Here is a 19,199-nt window from a genome sequence, read left to right as displayed (position 1 = left end):
TCTCAATCCAAACCCAATAAATGAGGGGTAAGGAGGATGCCAAGATGTGATCCCAATGGTGTCATACCCCAATTTTGTCCGACCATTTTTTTTTATAAATTCGATTTTTAATATCAGTTTGCATCATATGTATAGCATAACATGCATTTCATCATGAATAATACCAAAAATATCAGTCGGAATAAATTCTTGAATATACACACAATTTGGTTAAATCATTCCTCAAATACGTGCAAAATCAGTGGATAAAAAGTTCTGAAATTAAACTTGCAGACGCCAGTATTATTAATCTACGGTCCACATAGTTCAGTCTGGTGTGCTCATTATATTTTTCGACGACTTTTTCAGCTACATTTTAATCCGTTTGAGCCTTTTAACTGGTGAAAATTTATTTCAAAATTTAAAGAAATGTTGTATTTTATCAATAAGTATATTTCGCACTGATCATTTTCATGCATCCGATTTAATTTTTTGAGAAAATTTTCGCCCGACTTTTATTCATTTTTAGTCGTTTTAATTTTTTTCTTTCTTCAAAATAGTCAGCTTAAATAAATAGAATTTTCCATGTTATTATTTTAATTTTATCATGATTATTTAAAAATTGTGAATTTTATTTGAATTAAGTGATTTAATCCCATTTAAATCAATTAAATCATCTAGAAGGGGCATTTTAGACATTTTTAAAGGTAGTTACAATTTGTGTTCTTTTATTGTGATCTCGACCATTAAATAGGAAACAATCAATGGCTTATGATAGTTATCCACACTTTTCCCCTTTATCCAATAAAAAAATGGTTATTTAAAATGAATAAATAAAAATAAATAAAATGAATAATCTCTCTCTTCCTCAAATCTTTTCCAACAGCTGGCTCTCAACGGTAATAGGAAGAAAATTGAAAACAGCTAGGCAACAAACCTACTTTCCATGTTACCTCTCTCTCTCTTGTCCTCCAACAGAAAGAAAAAGAAAATAAAAAGAAGAAAGGAGGACAACGCCTTAGGACTGAAATCTCTCTCTCACAGAAAGAAAAGAAAAATAAGAAGAGAAAAAAACGTAAAAAAGCAAGAAGAGAGGACTGTTCCTCTTCTTCTTCAAACACACCCATCGCAAATCACCGTCGATGACATCATTCCTTTCCATCGCCGACCGCCTTCTCCATCAACCACACCCCCACCACTTCCGATCTCCATCGGCAATCGCCGACCGAAAACCATAACAAACCCACCGACGAACTCCCTCTCACGCCGTCAAACCATTCGCGCCGCATCCACGCTGCATTCGCCACACACCACCGTCGCACACACCCATCCTCACCGCGCCGTAAACCTCCATCACCACCGTCCAGTCTCAACCTATCCACTCCAACGAACACCGATAACAACCATAAACTATACCCTAAACGGCCATGCATCCTACATGCGACACCCTCCGATGCATTACCGCTACCGACGACACGACGTTCGCACCGACCCGCCGTTTCAACCTTCAACACTGTTTCCTATCCTTCATCAACAACAACCTCCATGAAGTTGGTAATCTTTACATACTTTGGCTTTGTTTGCATTATACTTGCCACTGTTGTGCATTGGGATTGGCCGTATCGACTTATTAGTGCCTCGTTAATATTCTGGCCTTTATAACAGAACTTGTTTTGGTATGCTTAAGACTGTGGTGTTGCATAAGCTACAGTTTTGTGCATCAGATTGGTTTTGGCTAGATAATATGTTGAGTAGTTAAAATGGTGAGTACTTTGACAAAAATTCTGAAGTTTTCGTTTAACTCACCGTTTTCCTCTTGTTTACTCTTCGGTGAAAGTTCTGCTATGGTGATAATATATTTGGTTAAAATAATAATACACCCTTGCAAATAACTGAATGGTGACCATTATTTCTAGTTGTTATTATACTTCAGTTTTATTTTGGCATGGAAATTATGCATATGTGATTGGAATTTCAACTTGAGATTGTGTTTGTTTGCAAATTCATTTGTGTTGAAATTTAAGCTTTCGATTTGATTCCACAGATTGTTTCAGTTGTGGTCATTTGATTTTGGGGTATGTTAATTGGCAAACCATGGACATATGGAATGGTTATTGTATTGGAATCCTGAAAGTTGAATTTTATTTCATTTTTATTAAACTTCTAGTATTTTTGTTAATTATCAATTAGCTTTGGTGTAATTAGGTAGCATATGATTAGTATTAATTATAATTTTATGGTTATATTGACAATTATTTTTAGTTGCGGTGTTTATAGATCTCGACCCGATTAATGTTGTAGTGTTGATGACTTTCGATAATTTGTAAATATTATAGAGTTGACTAATATTTTGAGTTTGGATCATATAAAATAGTCAATTTGAGTTCGATTGCAATCACACAGTTTTTTGCTTTTTCGGTTTGATTCCCATATGCGATTTCTGTGTGAGACTGTGCTATTTACATTAATTGGTGATAGTATTTAAAATCTTCAATCCAATTTTGATTTATAGTTGATGCTTTCACTTTTCTGTCATTTGGTTTTTATACTGTATTGGAATTAAAGTTAGTTTCTAGCATGATAGAAATCCAAGGTTAAAACTTATTCTTGTATTGTTCCAACTTTTGAGTCAATTAGCCATTGTGCTAGTTAAGTGGAATATGGATAATATTAATCATAATATTGTGATTATATTATTAATAATGTAGTTATATTGTCAATTAATGGTTAAAGATTATGATTATATTGATAAATGATTGTTAAAAATTAATTTTAATCAACTTGATTATTTGATTTAATTAAATAATTTTGATAATTGATTTTGATTAACTTAATTAATCGATTTAACCTAAAATTTTAATAAATTAATTTTCGATAATTACGAGTGGGTCGATTTCTCATACTATCACAACTTCCTACTCATTCATAAAAATCACTTCAATTTCTTCATCGATCCAAAACCATGATTGCACCACAAATAAATAGCACAATTCTCGATTCAATGTCGAGTCCATTTTCAAACACCCTTGTAAGTCGATCGCTTTTTAGCATCGCCATCAACCTCACATAGCTTACTCTTGGGCTTTATTACAATGAGACCTATTCGATTTTAATCGAGTAGATGATTGATTCACAAACATACAAATTCAAACCTCAATCCAATGTCGAGTATTTTTATTCAAATCAAATTAAAATACACAATCACAATCAAATACTGTTTCATTTGGAAATGAAAAGAGGGATGGTTTTGAGTTTTCAACTCCTCTCCTCGATTATTTGAATACGAGTTCTTTTACTCGGTTAGTCGAATAATCATCATTTCTAATCCAATTAAGCATAATTAAATCAAAACATTCTTACAATAAATAAAAATGAAATGGGGGATGGTTTTAAGTCTTTAACTCCTCCCCTCGATTGTTTGAATACGAGTTTTCTTACTCGGTCAGTTAAACACTCGTCATCTCTTTACAAACCTCTAGACCCGATTAAATCAAAATATTCTCTTAATAAACCTAATGAAAAAGGGAGATGGTTTTGAGTTTTCAACTCCTCTCCTCAATTGTTTGAATACGAGTTCTCTTACTCGGTTAGTCAAACAATTGTCATTCTTCCGAAAATTAATAAATTAATCAAACCATTTTCACAGTAAACTATATGAAAAGGAAGATGGTCTTGAGTCTTCAATTCCTCTTCTCAAATGCTTGTATATGAGTTGTCTTACTCAGCCGTTCATGTACTTGTTGTTTATTCTAAAAATACATCAACCATACACAACCTTATTTTCATAATTACTCAGATGAAACAGAAAGCGGTCTAGAGTCTTCTATTCCCTTTCCCGATTATTAGGATACGAGTTGTCTTACTCGATTATCCGAGTACTTGTCATCCATTCAAAACACCTTAATTTTATCAAACTCCTTTTACGGGTAAAGATGAAAAAGAAAGTGGTCTAGAGTCTTCTATTCCCTTTCCCGATTATTAGGATACGAGTTATCTTGCTCGATTATCCGAGTAATCGTCATCCAGTCAAAATACCTAACTATTATCAAATCCTCTTAAAATTAAAGATAAAACAGAAAGCGATCTAGAGTCTTCTATTCCCTTTCCCGATTATTAGGAAACGAGTTATTTTACTCGACTATCCGAGTAATCGTCATCCAACAAAAATATCTCAACACATCAATCATATCCTTTTCTCGCCCCCGTGTGATCAAAACATCCAATCAAAACGTCCAACATATTAATCCAACTTATCACCCCCGTGTGACCAAAACTCTTTTAAAAAAGAACGCTTTTTAATCATTTCTAATGCGCACAACAAACCAATGTTTAAGCCTCCGCCGAGAGTAGACAAGCCAACATTAAGCCTTTAGAACACGATCTAAACAGTTGTTCACTAAAAGACACCAACCAACCGTAGTCCCCCGAACTACGAACGCTCTGACTTCCTTATTCCACTATAAGGATACGTAGGCACGAGATTGCGAGATCTTGGCGAGCACACTAATAAAGTAACCTCCCTTTCCCCCTTCTGAGGTTTCCATCCATCTCCTTTCAATATATTTATAACTCGAAGAAAACAAACAACATAAGCTAACACTCAAATCGCAAATTAGAACTAAAAGGTTCCCGTTGAGTACAACGGACATGAGGGGTGCTAATACCTTCCCCTTGCGTAATCGACTCCCGAACCCAAATATGGTTGTGACGACCATTATTCCTTTTTTAAAGGTTTTATCGATATTTTCCTATTCCTTTATTAGGATAAATAAAGTTCGGTGGCGACTCTGTTGAACATAATTTTTTCGCGACCATCGTGAGGAATCGTATTTTTCGAGATGCGACAGATGGCGACTCTGCTGGGGACTAGCTCCAAGCAATAGAGAGTGAAGCCTATAGTTCAGTTTCTGTATTGTGTGTTAATCTTGTTTGTTTGTCTGTTATTTTTATTCTATTATTATTATTCTGTCATAATTATTATATTGGGATTTATTGACTATGTCTTATTTGGGGCTCTCTGTTAGGGATGCTTTGTGAGATAGGCTCTCTACCCGAGTCTGAGAAAAACCATAAGATTAAGTTGGTGGTTGCATAGTGGACACCCACAAGGAGTCTTTCTTGTTAGGAAGATACGAAGACCCCGCCTAGAGGAGATTCTCTTGAGATATTGTTGCCCGACGAGTTTTCGTCACGACGGTAGTATTCTCAAGTTGGATCAATGACTCTAGGGACCTTTTAACCCACTATATCTGGCGGTTATGTAGTATTTACCTAAAAAGTTTCATACTTGTTGGGTTAATATGAAAACCCCAATCAGATGAGATCCCTTGGATGTATTACTATCTTACAGTAATATTTCCAACCTCGACCTATGACTCTGAGAACCTTGCTAGAACCTTGGACTCGAGAGTTGTGTAGTAGAATCCCCATGGAGTTTTCCTTGTTGGGACAATACGAAGACCTCACCTAGACGAGATCTTCTTAAGGATATTATTGTTCGACGAGTCTTCGTCACGGCAGTGACGTTCTCAAGAATTCGTGACTCTAGGAACCTACCAACTGTAGAGCCTACCCGTGGGGTTGCATTAATTAGAGATACCCGTTATTCTGATATATCTGAAAACACTTTGAACTTATGATCCTGAACATGTCACTACGTTCATACACATATCATTGCATCTGTATTCATCATGCATTGCATATCATTTTCCACACAAAATATATACAAAAAACTCATCCATCCTTCATCCATAACCTGCAGTTGACTTCCCAACACTCATATCAGACTTGAAGTAACTCTTGAAAGATAATGGATCCGTTGGAGCAAAGCCATATTTCACTAAGAGGAGATGTGGACTCGATGAAAAACCAGATATACCAACTTGTTGAGGCTATGGTAGCTTTAGCAAAGAGAGAGGACAACATTCAGCAGACTGCAGTGGTTGAGAATGTTATGCTAGCTCCAGTAAATGATCCTACCCAACCTCAGCCTATGCGAACCCCAGTTGATAACTCTGTTGTACAGAAACGTCATATTGTTCGAGATGGGGGTTCCCTATATCATGATACTGCTGAGTATCATATCTTTGCATTCTCTGTGCCAGATTCCCATGGGACAAGTCTTGTGGTTAATACTGAACAACCACAAGATGACGAGATTGCTAAAAGATGTCGCGTGCTAGAGAAAAGACTCAAGGCCATGGAAGGAAAAGATACTCTTGAACTGAATGCTTTAGACATGTGTTTGGTACCTGGCTTGGTTATACCCCCAAAATTCAAAGTACCAGAATTTGAGAAGTACAAAGGGGATATCTGTCCAAAGCACCATTTGGTGATGTTTTGCCAAAAAATGACCTCTCATGCCCATGATGATAAGCTAATGATTCACTATTTTCAGGATAGTTTGACTGGGGCATCATTGAGTTGGTACATGAAGTTAGAAAGGAGTCGTATTCAATCATGGCTGGACCTAGATAACGCCTTCTTGAAGCAATACAAATATAATTTGGACATAGCTCCGGATCGCATGCAGCTAAGGGACTTATCTAAAGAAAACAGCGAATCCTTTAGAGGGTATGCCCAAAGATGGAAAGAGTTAGCGGCTTGCGTTGAACCACCGCTCTTAGACAAAGAAATGATGGAGTTATTCAGGGATGCCTCACAAAGCCCTTACTTCGAAAGGATGATTAGCAGTGAAACATTAGACTTCGCTCACTTGGTGTCAATTGGAGAACGCATCGAGAATGGCCTCAAAGGTGGAAAAATCCAATGCACCTCAAATAGCCAGAGCATGGAGAGTGAATCTATTCCTAGTTCCTAAAAGGAAGAAGAGGCTGAAGTTAATGCAGTTCGAGAAGCTCCACAAGCTTCACACCAGACATCATTCTCTCCACATGGTCAGTATCCCACAAATCAGGGATGTCCCCAATATCAACAACAGATTCCACCTTAGCGGCCATACAAACGGAAGGATGTTCCACGTCGACAACGCCAACATGCTCAACAAAGGCCAAGAAAGCTAGAGAGACACATCGATCCACTTCCAATGCCATACAGTCAAGTACTTCCATATTTGATTCAGAGAGGACTGATAGTGCCAAAGGAGCTAAAACCAGTAAGTCCTCTATATCCACCAGGCTTTGACGCCGATGCTAGATGTGACTTCCATGCTGGGGCACAAGGGCATTCAACTGAAGACTGCAAAGTGTTCAAGAGTAAGGTACAAACCCTGCTTGATTCCAAGATGTTCTCCTTTGCGCCTCGAAGCTTGCAAGTCAACAATATTTCTTCGCCTAGCTATACGGGTCCATCAGCCCAAACCGTGGAAGAGATTTTCGAGAATAGATATGAAGATGATTATCATGCTAGTCTCGATCAGCAGAGCTACCCCTACTCTGAAGGAGGCTAACCCAGCAGTGAACCAGACACGAGAGAGCTTCCTCTGCATTGGAAATCATTTGGCTATTTCTAGCATTTCATTTGTTTTGTTCTTTGCATGTTAAAGTATTTATCTGCTTTCAAAATTTTGTTGATTTCCTTTAATGGTAATATTAATGAAATGATCATGCATGTTTTAAACGAATCCTTTCTTATTCACTCATCTTTTCCATCTACAAAAAAAAATATTTCTCCCATTCACTCATCAAAATTGTCGTTTTAGCAAAAATTGAAGGGAGGATGACGAAAACAAAATACCCATAATTGTTGATTGTATGCTTTTGAATAAAACCCTGCTGATGATGTACATGCATTATTTCAAATCCCCAAACACTGCAGAGATAAGGAGTTAATCCCTAGTCAACCACTTGGAGCCTAGAAGTAGGAGTTCTTTCGGATTTACAAACCCTTATGTTTAACCCGGGGTAGGATAATGTTCAGTTAATCTAACTACACATTCGGATTACAAGATGAAATATCCCGTCTGTGGATCAACTATATGCCATTCTTCGCACACTTCCTGAAGTGTAGAAGGAACCTTGAAAAATCATAAAGTTATGTCGGTTGTTCTTCAATGACCAATGACTTGGCAGTCATAATTTTCCAAAAAAAAATCAAAGAAAGAGCCCGCTAAGTCGAACACCCAAAAAGGCAACTTAGGCAAAAATAGGGGCAATCTCGGTGGACTAAAGCTTAAAAAAGGCGGTCCAGGCAAAAGTTAGGGATCAAAACAAAAATCGAAAGAGGTGTAACACCCCAAAATTTGCCCCCCTCATTCATGCATTCATTTAGCATTTCATATTGCATTTCATCATGTCAATCAGAATTAGATCCAAGAAACTTTATTTAAAAAAATAAAATAAAAATAAAAACGAAAAATAAAACGAAAAACGAAAAATAAAACGAAAAACGAAATAAATAAATAATAATAATAATAATAATAAATAAATAAATAAAAATAATAATAATAAATAAATAAAATATAATAGAAAAAACTTGGACTTGGACCTCTCTCATTTGAGCCCACAAAGCCATGAAAATCAGGTTATAAAAGAGGGAGATCAGACAGAAAAAGGAAGAGAAGCAAATTACTCTGAGGTTTCCTTGAAACAAAACCCTGGACAAAACCTGGAGAGGAACCTGACAGAGAACTCAGAGCAACCCCCATCTCACGCAAACCCTAACATTTCAACCGGTCTCTCCCATCAGGTTTGCCTCATTCCCATAATTTTATGCTCTTAATTTGGATCATCTGAATGTATGAGGTATGATGGATGAATTTCATTATGTTTTTGCCCACGGGTTTAATTATGCATGAATGGGTGAAACTTATGCCTTGAATGTTTAATCACATGATTTCTGAAATGTATGCCACAGGGTTTGAGGTTTCTGAAACCATACTGTTATCCATGAAAAAAATGCTTATCGTGTTTCACTAACCCTTTTGTTGAGTTTTTGTGAGGGCTCACAGACTCTTGCAGAGATGGTTTGCGTGGTTTTCCCACTTTATTTGTGGGATACCCCCTGGAGGTTCATTCCAATTACCTGTACTGACTCACCTTTCTTTGATGGCATTAGCTTGGGAGATCCCTGGGTTTCTTACTCCTTTAATTGCTGTTACTTCGGATCTTTATCCGTGTGGTACTTTTACCTCTTTTCCGCATCTTATCGCTTTCTTAGTTGGAAGACCTCGATAGGAGGCATTTGTTTTCTTTTGTTTATTTACTTCTGAGCCCCTTGTTGGCACATTTACTTTATACATGTTTGTTTTGTATGTGTTCGTATCCCTGCAGGTAGCGCGGTTCCTTCGTCAAGGACTGCCTTTTTCCCTTGAGCATCCCAAACCTTAAAACCCAAATCAACACGTTAACTCCTTCTACTACAGGCGAGTAAGTCTCCAAAGGTCGAGCATCCGGTAGATTGCGTAGTGACGTCCTTCGTCCAAAACCCAATCCATAACCCCATAGTTAGCCGAACTACGTTTTGCTCTGATTCTCAGGCCAGATGAGATACGTAGGCATAAGACGCGATGTCTTAGCGAGCACAATTACCCAACCCATAGGTCAGCCGAGCTACGAAGACTTTGATTCTCATATTCAGATGAGATACGTATGCAGTGGATGCTACATCCGCGCGAGTCATTTTCATTTAACCCTTTTTTTTTGGTAAACAACACAAGATAAACTCACACCCTTTAGACAAGAACTACAAAAGTGGATCCCGTAGAGTACTACGGATGCGTAGGGGTGCTAATACCTTCCCTTCGCATAACCGACTCCCGAACCCAAGATTTGGTTGCGAGACCCCATCTTGTCCTTTCCTTTTTCAGGTTTACTTCGAGCGTTTCCTTTCCCTCCTTTGGGATGAATAACGCACGGTGGCGACTCTTCTGTCGTTTTCTTTCGCCGGTTGTTTTTTCGCGCACTGTATTTTTCAGGTTGCGACAGCTGGAGACTCTGCTGGGGACACTAAGAAGTTGACCTCTTGCTGGTCCATCTTCCCTAAGCGAGTCCCTCCTAGCTTGTGTGATTTCTTGTTTATTGGGTGTTCATGCTTTTGTACCTTTATTTGCTTACCTGCTTGCATGCATCTGTTGTATCTGTTTGTTTGTTGGGATGGGGGGTTCTATGAGAGATAAGCCCATTACCCAGGCTTGAGTGTACACACAGGTTTTAGAGTGGATAATCATGAGGCTTGCGTGGCGTGTTGCTACGTTAAGTCGTTCGTGAAGAACCACACCCAGACGAGGTTTCTTTTGGATATATTATGTCTTACGGGTGTTCCGTAACGGCAGGATGTTCCTCTAGAAATCGTCGACTCTGGTGACCATTTCCCGAGAACTCAGTCGAGGCCTCTCCTCCGAGACGTGATTATGTTAGCTCTAGTGGGCGCATTCTCGCTGCTCAATCCGAGGATCCCGAGACTGGGAACTTGCTATTAGGATGTCCTGTTGAGGGGAGTCAATGGAGGTCTTTTGTCCCGTAATAATACCAAACCTTCAGTGGTAAACATATTATTCGCGACTGAAGGGCTGAAGCTGACGAACTTCTGTTCTTAGAACCTACTAGTGAGGGGCGGGCTAAATTCAGGAAACCTTAACCTCCAACCAACCCGGTTTTCTGGAGCAGAGTTTTGGTCTTGTATTATATTCCTCAGTGAATTTCTCTCCAGGCAGTGCAACCTGACAGATGTTCAAGCGGATCCATCAATTCTGATTGACATGCCTTTGCATTGCATAACATCATCTGCATATTTGCATCTAACATCTCATGCTTATTCATTTGCAGGGTATTCCCTTTCAAAACGGGGGTGCCTTAAAACATAACAAGCAGTGCATCGCATACCATGCATATTAACCCTTGTCTGTTTTACAGGTGTCACTGCAGTGTCTAATGTTTGTTCCCTGTATCAGGCAGTTATTGGTCCCAAGCGAGTCCACAGGTACCCGACAAAGGAAAATCGTCCACAGCTAGCGATGGACCAAGTATAGAAAGAGCTGGCTGATATGCGTGAAAGGATGGATCAGTTCATGACATTGATGACTAGTATGGCAGAAGGCTAGGAAAAGCTGAGGGAATTGGTTGAGCAACCGAGACCCGATCCGGTGGTAGAGATACCAAATGCTGAGGGAAACCCTGGTAACCCTGGGAACGCGGATAACCCTGTGAACACTGGTAACGCGGGTAACGCAAATGCTTATGGAAACCCGGGTAATGTTGGCAACACAGGGAATGTTGGAAATGGTATTGGCGGAAGGTACAATGTGAATCAAGGAATTCGGATTAACGGGCGCCCCGTTACTGAAGATTATCGGTATGATCAATTTTCTTTGCACGACGAGGCCCTCGAGACCACTCGCCGTATGGATGAGCTTGCTGAGAAGCTCAAATCTTTGGAGTCTCAAAATTCCTTAGGCTTTGATGTCACAAATCTTGGTCTGGTTCAGAGAGTAAGGATTCCTCACAAGTTCAAACCCCCTACTTTTGAGAAATACAACGGGGCTTCTTGCCAACGCACTCATCTCCAATCTTATCTGGGAAGGTTGGGAGCTCACACGGAAGATGAAAAGCTGTGGATGTACTATTTTAAAGACAGTCTAACTGGAGCTTCTCGTGAATGGTATTCTCATTTGTCTCGTACTAGCATCAAAAGCTGGAAAGACTTGGCAGAGGCTTTTGTCAAGCAATATCAATACAACTTGGACATGGCTCCAAATCGGACCTTGTTGCAAGGTATGTCTCAGACTGCCAAGGAAACCTTTAGAGAGTATGCTCAGCGTTGGAGACAGATTGTTGCGTCCGTCCAACCCCCTATGTCTGAAAGGGAGATGGCGGACATGTTCATGAACACTCTTCAAGGCAATTATATTGAGAGATTGGCTGCTTGCCCGTCAATCAGCTTTGCAGAGATAGTGATTGCTGGAGAAAGAATCGAGAGTCTGTTGAAGATGGGCCGAATTCAAGACAATAGTGCTTCCAACTCATCAGGTCCCAAGAGACCGTTTGCTGGTAACGGTCAGCGAAGAAAAGAAGGCAAGGCAAACGCTGTGTATGCCGGCAGAGGCAGGGGTAGAGGACGCCCTAATTATTATCAAGATCAAGTGGCCGCAATCACTATTCCAACACTTGTTCCTCAACCACAATATCATCCGCAACAACAACCCAGGTACAACAATCAACAACAAGGAGGTAATCCGGGTCAGCAGAGACACTATCAATAACGTCCAAGGCAGACGGACCGGGTCATCGAGCCAATCCCAATGCCTTATTCAGTATTACTTCCCAAGCTGATTGACATGAATCTGGTTACGTTGAGAACTCTGGCCCCGCCAATCGATCCCAATAATTTGCCTAGAGGTTATGATGTCAACGCCAGATGTGCTTTTCACTCCAACGCACCTGGCCATACTACAGATAATTGCAAGGCTCTCCAGTTAAAGGTACAAGATTTGAGAGATGCCCAGGCTATCAATTTTGCTCCAGTGCCTAATGTTATCCAAAACCCGATGCCAGCTCACGGCGGGCAGAGGATTAATGCTGTTGATAGTGGGGAAACTTTGAATTTGGTTTCTGATGTGACTAAGGTGAAGACTTCGCTATCGGTGGTTAAAGACCGACTTCTGAAAGGACAGATTTTCCCGGGCTGTGGGGAAGAATGCAGAAATTGTCAAGCTGCCGAAAACGGATGTGACAGTTTGAGAAGGGGTATTCAGCAACTGATAGATGAAGGTTGTCTTCAGTTTGATCAAGCCCGTCCAGTGAAGAATGATGTGTCGACAATAACGTTTTATTTCACTCCTGAAGAAATATATGTTCCCGAGAGACTCGCTCCGACAACAATATATTTCCCATAAAGTCTGACACCAATTTACTGTAACAACCCTCAACCGACTTTGGTTGGTCCGATCACCATCACAATACCAGGACTCGTTCCGTATGAGAAAGACAGTGCTATCCTGTGGCACTATGGGGCTGATATCTACTGCCAGGGGCAGAAAGTTAACGAAGCAGACATTGACATTGGTAGCTCCGCTGTAGATAATGTTGGAGGGGTTGGTGGCTTCACTCGCAGTGGACGCCTATTTGCACCATCAACATTACGCGCGAATACTGAAGCCGAGGCAGCTGCCAAGGCTAAAGGGAAACAGATGGCCGCCGAAGAGGTTACTACCGAGGAAGCTCCTCCTAAGACTGCATTCGAGAAGGAAGTGGATGAGTTTATGAGGATTATCAAGAAAAGTGACTACAAGGTAGTCGACCAGCTAAATCAGACACCCTCAAAGATCTCCATTCTCTCACTATTGCTGTGCTCTGAGGCGCACAGAGCAGCCTTGTTGAAAGTACTGAATATGGCATATGTTCCACCGGAGATAACTGTTAACCAGCTGGAGTTGGTAGTTTCCAATGTAAACATTAGCCAGGGGCTAGGTTTCACCGATAATGACCTGACATCTGAGGGCAGGAATCACAACAAAGCCTTGCATATCACAATGGAGTGCAAAGGGGTGATGCTTTCCCATGTTTTGGTTGATACAGGCTCTTCTCTGAATGTTCTTCCAAAGAAAGCCTTAATGAAGTTGGATTGCGATGACACCATCCTGAGGCTAAGTAACTTAGTTGTGAGGGCTTTTGATGGCTCTAAGAGAGCTGTCTTTGGCGAAGTTGAGTTTCCAGTTAAGATTGGACCGCAGGTGTTCGAGAGCACCTTTTATGTGATGGATATCCAGCCTGCCTACAGCTGTCTGCTAGGTCGGCCTTGGATTCATGTTGTCGGTGTTGTTACTTCTGCCCTCCACCAGAAGCTCAAATATGAACTAGAAGGTCAGGTCGTCACTGTCTGTGGTGAAAAGGATATTTTTGTTAGCCACCTGTCTACATTTAAGTATGTAGAGATGGACGGCGAGATGCACGAGATGCTGTGTCAGGGCTTCGAAGCTATAAACATCAATGAGGTCGCGCCCGAAGCTGTCTTTTTACCTGAGTTTGAGAAGGCCGAGACTTCTATCTCTTCATACAAGCAAGCTGTCGAAGTGGTTAAAGCTGGTGATGCCCAAGGCTGGGGCAAATTTGTGGAGCCAGTCATCAAAGAAGACAAGTTTGGATTGGGGTATGCTCCGGGATCTCAGAAGAATGAAACCGGTACTCTCTCCAGCGGGGGTTTGGTTTCTCCCCACATCGTCAATGCTGCAGATGAAGACAAGGCTGACAGCGACTATGACTTAGATAGATGGATTCGCCCGTGTGTCCCGAGAGAAAAGCTCGACAATTGGTCGTCTGAAAAAACCGTCCGGGTTACTCTACTGAAAGAGTGATTTTTATTGTTTTTCTTTATTACATGCATAATAAAGTCTTACACTTTGCCCAAGGTGTAACGGCTCATTTGTAGGGCCATCCATTTAGCTACATTTCGCAATTATTTTTATCATCAATAAAGGACGGCTTTTGCAAACAATTTTGTGTTCTCTTTCTTTCAGTTTTTTTACTTTTACAAAAAAAATGGCAATGTTTCTTTTTTCATTTTTTCTTTCTTTCCAAAAAATAAATCTCTCATTCTAAGGTAAAGCATGATCCTCCATCATGCAGAGCGGACCACCCGGATCTCACTACTAACGACACTGCTATGGCCAAGTATGACTTTGACAATCCTATCTATTAAGCCGAAGAAGGGGTTGAGGAAGATTGTGAATTTCCTGAAGGGTTAGCCAGATTGTTGAAACAGGAGGACCGAGCTATTACACCTTATCAGGAGGTGATTGAGACCGTCAACATCGGTACCGCAGACGACAAGAAAGAGATCAAGATCGGGGCAAGTCTACAGGCCGAGAGGAAAGACCGTTGATCATGTACTTGACTGTGTTAGAAAGGTCAATGGGTTGTGTGCTCGGTCAGCATGACGAGTCAGGTCGAAAAGAGCATGCAATATACTACCTTAGCAAAAGTTTACCGATTGTGAACAAAGATACTCATTGCTCGAGAAAACTTGCCGCGCTTTGGCATGGGCTGCTCGCCGACTAAGACAGTATATGTTGACTCACACGACTCTATTGATATCAAAAATGGATCCAGTCAAGTATATTTTTGAAAAGCCAGCACTTACCGGAAAGGTTACTAGGTGACAAATGATACTGACAGAGTATGACATCCAATACACTTCACAAAAAGCCATCAAGGGAAGTGTCTTGTCAGACTATCTTGCAGAGCAACCGATTGATGATTACCAACCTATGAGGTTTGACTTTCCTGATGAGGACATCATGTTTCTCAAATCGAAAGATTGAGAGGAACCACTCCCGGAGGAGGGGCCTGACCCTGAATCCAAATGGGTTATGATGTTTGATGGGGCGGTCCACGTCAATGGTCGCGGAGTTGGTGTAGTGTTGATCACACCGGAAGGGGGTTCATATGCCATTTGGTGCCAGAATAACTTTTCCCTGCACCAACAATGAAGCCGAATACGAAGCTTGTATCCTAAGACTTGAGGAAGCCGTCAATATACAGATTAAAACCCTGGATGTATATGGGGATTCAGCTTTGGTCATCAATCAAACCAACGGGAAATGGTATACACCTCAGCCTCATCTGGCTCCTTACAGAGACTACACGAGAAGATTGTTGACTTTCTTTTGAAGAAAACCAATTTGCTGATGCTTTGTTTACCTTGTCTTCGATGATTAAGGTGTTATGCTGGAACTACGTACCCAGAATTGACGTATCTCGGTCAGAGACGAATGAAGAAAGCATTTGGTCAGAAAGTGCGCCCTCGGGGGTATCAAGTCGGTGAATTGGTACTCAAAAGATTTCTTCCTCCCAACACAGATCACAGGGGCAAATGGACACCGAACTATGAGGGTCCGTAAGTGGTTAAAAAGATTTTCTATGGCGGAGCTTTGATGCTAACAACCATGGATGGCGAAGGATTCCCGTCCCCTATTAACTCAGACGCAGTTAAAAAAAAATATACTTCGCATAAAATAGACCCGTTGGACGATAAAAAGAATAGTCCAAGCAAAAAAAGGGCATCCCAACGAACCAAAAAAAAAGAATAAAGAGGTTCGGGCAAAAATTAGGGATATAAAAAAAAGAGTACACCCGGTGAGTCGAAAACCCAAAAGGGCGGCTCAGGCAAAAATGGGTATCCCGGTGGATTGAAAACCCGAAAAGGGGGCGATCCAGGCAAAAGTTAGGGAATAAGCGAATGACTGTGATCTGAGTTCATCAGTGTTATATCACCGTTTCATTCAATCCGGCAACCTTCGAAGGTTAAAGATCGACTAATCATCCACTTCAGAAAGCAAGATGAGCAGAGCGTCTTGAGGACATACGAGCCATAGCAGAGTCGAAACTCGGTGGGACCCCGTATCCCCATTGCCATTAGGGTAGTTCTCTTTTTATAGCGATCACCTCTTTTCAGGGATCAACTTCCTGATGCACTCGCCTATTCCTGGCACAAATTTTCTCCCCAGTAAGAGTCGAGTAATTCAGTTAAAGAGCCTCTTTATTTTTCATTTATCAGTTTGTTTGCAAAAAGGTCCGAATTTTTGATAAAACATATTGCATATGAACATAATGGTGGCTTTTGCAGATGATTTGCACAGGAAAACATTTAAAATTGCTTTGAATGTGCTTAATCCCGGACGGTGAATTCAAACCGAGTAATTCCCCCGAGGCATACGTGTATTTTTGGTTGCAGGTCACAGGAACCGGATGCCAAGTCATGAATCCTCATCCCCAAGCGGTTGACAAAGTCTCTCCTCAGCAGAGCATGTTCCCCAGCAGAGTTGACAGTATCCAAACTATATATCCCCAGCGGAGTTGACAGTGTCAGACTGTATCTTCCTAGCAACAGCGGAGTGGTTGCATAACCAACAGATGAGAGGGTGGTGTTCCCAGTGTTCATCTCATTCCCCAGCAGATTATTTTTAACAGATTTATTAATCCCCAGCTTGAGGGCGATTAGCAAGTTCATATCCCCAGCAAAGGTCGTTTCCTACGACATTTCCCTAGGAAGTGTTTTCCCCACAGACTCTCCTCACAGAGCCTCGCCGAACAAAGTTTCCATAGTTGATACTCCCCCCGCAAGGTCAACTTTTCAAGCAGCCAATTTATTTTTGGTGGCTCATTGGTCCCGGCAGACGGATCATTCCCCACAGAGCATTCAAGGATTGATACAACGATCTGTTCCCTACCGGAGTTTGCTTCCCCAAGCAAATTTCTTTTTACACCATGCATAACATTTGCATTTGCATGCATATCATATCAAGCATACACATAAGTTGATAAACAGGTTCTTCCAAGCAGACTGAAGAATTACTTTATAACCAAGGTCATGAGATCCAGCCAGAGGATCAAGCGTGAGTGATCCAGCCTGAGGGTCGTTTTGAAGATTCAGCCTGAGAATCGTTTTCCAGTGATCCAGCCTGAGGGTCATTTCGAAGATTCAGCCTGAGAATCGTTTTCCAGTGATCCAGCCTGAGGGTCATTTCGAAGATTCAGCTTGAGAATCGTTTTCCAGTGATCCGGCCCGAGGTTCATTTTGAAGATTCAGCCTGAGAATCGTGTTCCAGTAATCCAGCCTGAGGGTCAGTTCGAAGATTCAGCCTGAGAATCGTGTTCCAGTGTTCCAGCCTGAGGGTCATTTCGAAGATTCAGCCTGAGAATCGTGTTCCAGTAAGCCAGCCTAAGGCTCAATTTGAAGATTCCCCAGTGAATTCGCCTACAAGCTTTATTTCCCCAGCAAGCCCAAGTCTAATTGAGGAGTCGTTACAACATGTTCTAGCCCGAAGAATATGTACGAAGCCCAAAAGTGGAATATTCTCGAAGCTGCATATCTAATATGAAGGTTGGGTGTAGATTTCAAAAGAGGGTCAACCAGCGCATGCCTCAGATGCGGGATCCTAATGATGGGAATTTATCATCAAAATAATCCAGATCTAGCCAGAAGATCGAAGTAGATTCAGCCAGAGAATCGAAACAAAGAAGATCTAGCCAGAAGATCGAAAATTGCAACAATTCAGATCTAGCCAGAAGATCGAAGTAGATTCAGCCAGAGAATCAAAGGAAATAGATTCAGCCAGAGAATCGAAACGAAGGAGATCTAGCCAGAAGATCGAAGAAGATCTAGCCAGAAGATCAAAATCGTATCCAGCCCGAGGATCAAAATTAATATCCAACCAGAGGACTAAATTGAGTATAGGTTCAGCCAGAGGATCGAAACTCCAGATTAAGCCAGAAGACTAATTCAGATCCAGCCAGAGGATCGGAAGAAAAATAAACAGCGCGGTGTATTTCCGCGTTTTTGTGGTGTTCTTGGAGCGCAAATTTTCGGTCTGTCTTTGGTATTCAATCACAGCTCACCCCGTTTGTCTGATAAGCTGTTCGCTTTCACCCTACTCGGGTTAGCTGATGATTGAATAGGGGCAGTTGTTACACCCCAAAATTTGCCCCCCTCATTCATGCATTCATTTAGCATTTCATATTGCATTTCATCATGTCAATCAGAATTAGATCCAAGAAACTTTATTTAAAAAAAAATAAAAAAAACGAAAAATAAAACGAAAAACGAAAATAAAAAAAATAATAAAAATAAAAATAAATAAATAAATAAAAAATAAAAAAATAAATAAAAATAAAAAAAATATAATAGAAAAAACTTGGACTTGGACCTCTCTCATTTGAGCCCACAAAGCCATGAAAATCAGGTTATAAAAGAGGGAGATCAGACAGAAAAAGGAAGAGAAGCAAAATACTCTGAGGTTTCCTTGAAACAAAACCCTGGACAAAACCTGGAGAGGAACCTGACAGAGAACTCAGAGCAACCCCCATCTCACGCAAACCCTAACATTTCAACCGATCTCTCCCATCAGGTTTGCTTCATTCCCATAATTTTATGCTCTTAATTTGGATCATCTGAATGTATGAGGTATGATGGATGAATTTCATTATGTTTTTGCCCACGGGTTTAATTATGCATGAATGGGTGAAACCTATGCCTTGAATGTTTAATCACATGATTTCTGAAATGTATGCCACAGGGTTTGAGGTTTCTGAAACCATACTGTTATCCATGAAAAAAATGCTTATCGTGTTTCACTAACCCTTTTGTTGAGTTTTTGTGAGGGCTCACAGACTCTTGCAGAGATGGTTTGCGTGGTTTTCCCACTTTATTTGTGGGATACCCCCTGGAGGTTCATTCCAATTACCTGTACTGACTCACCTTTCTTTGATGGCATTAGCTTGGGAGATCCCTGGGTTTCTTACTCCTTTAATTGATGTTACTTCGGATCT

This window comes from Lathyrus oleraceus, chromosome 6, assembly GCF_024323335.1.
Source record: "Lathyrus oleraceus cultivar Zhongwan6 chromosome 6, CAAS_Psat_ZW6_1.0, whole genome shotgun sequence".
Lineage (NCBI taxonomy): Eukaryota > Viridiplantae > Streptophyta > Magnoliopsida > Fabales > Fabaceae > Lathyrus > Lathyrus oleraceus.
Note: the sequence above shows the minus strand (reverse complement) of the source record.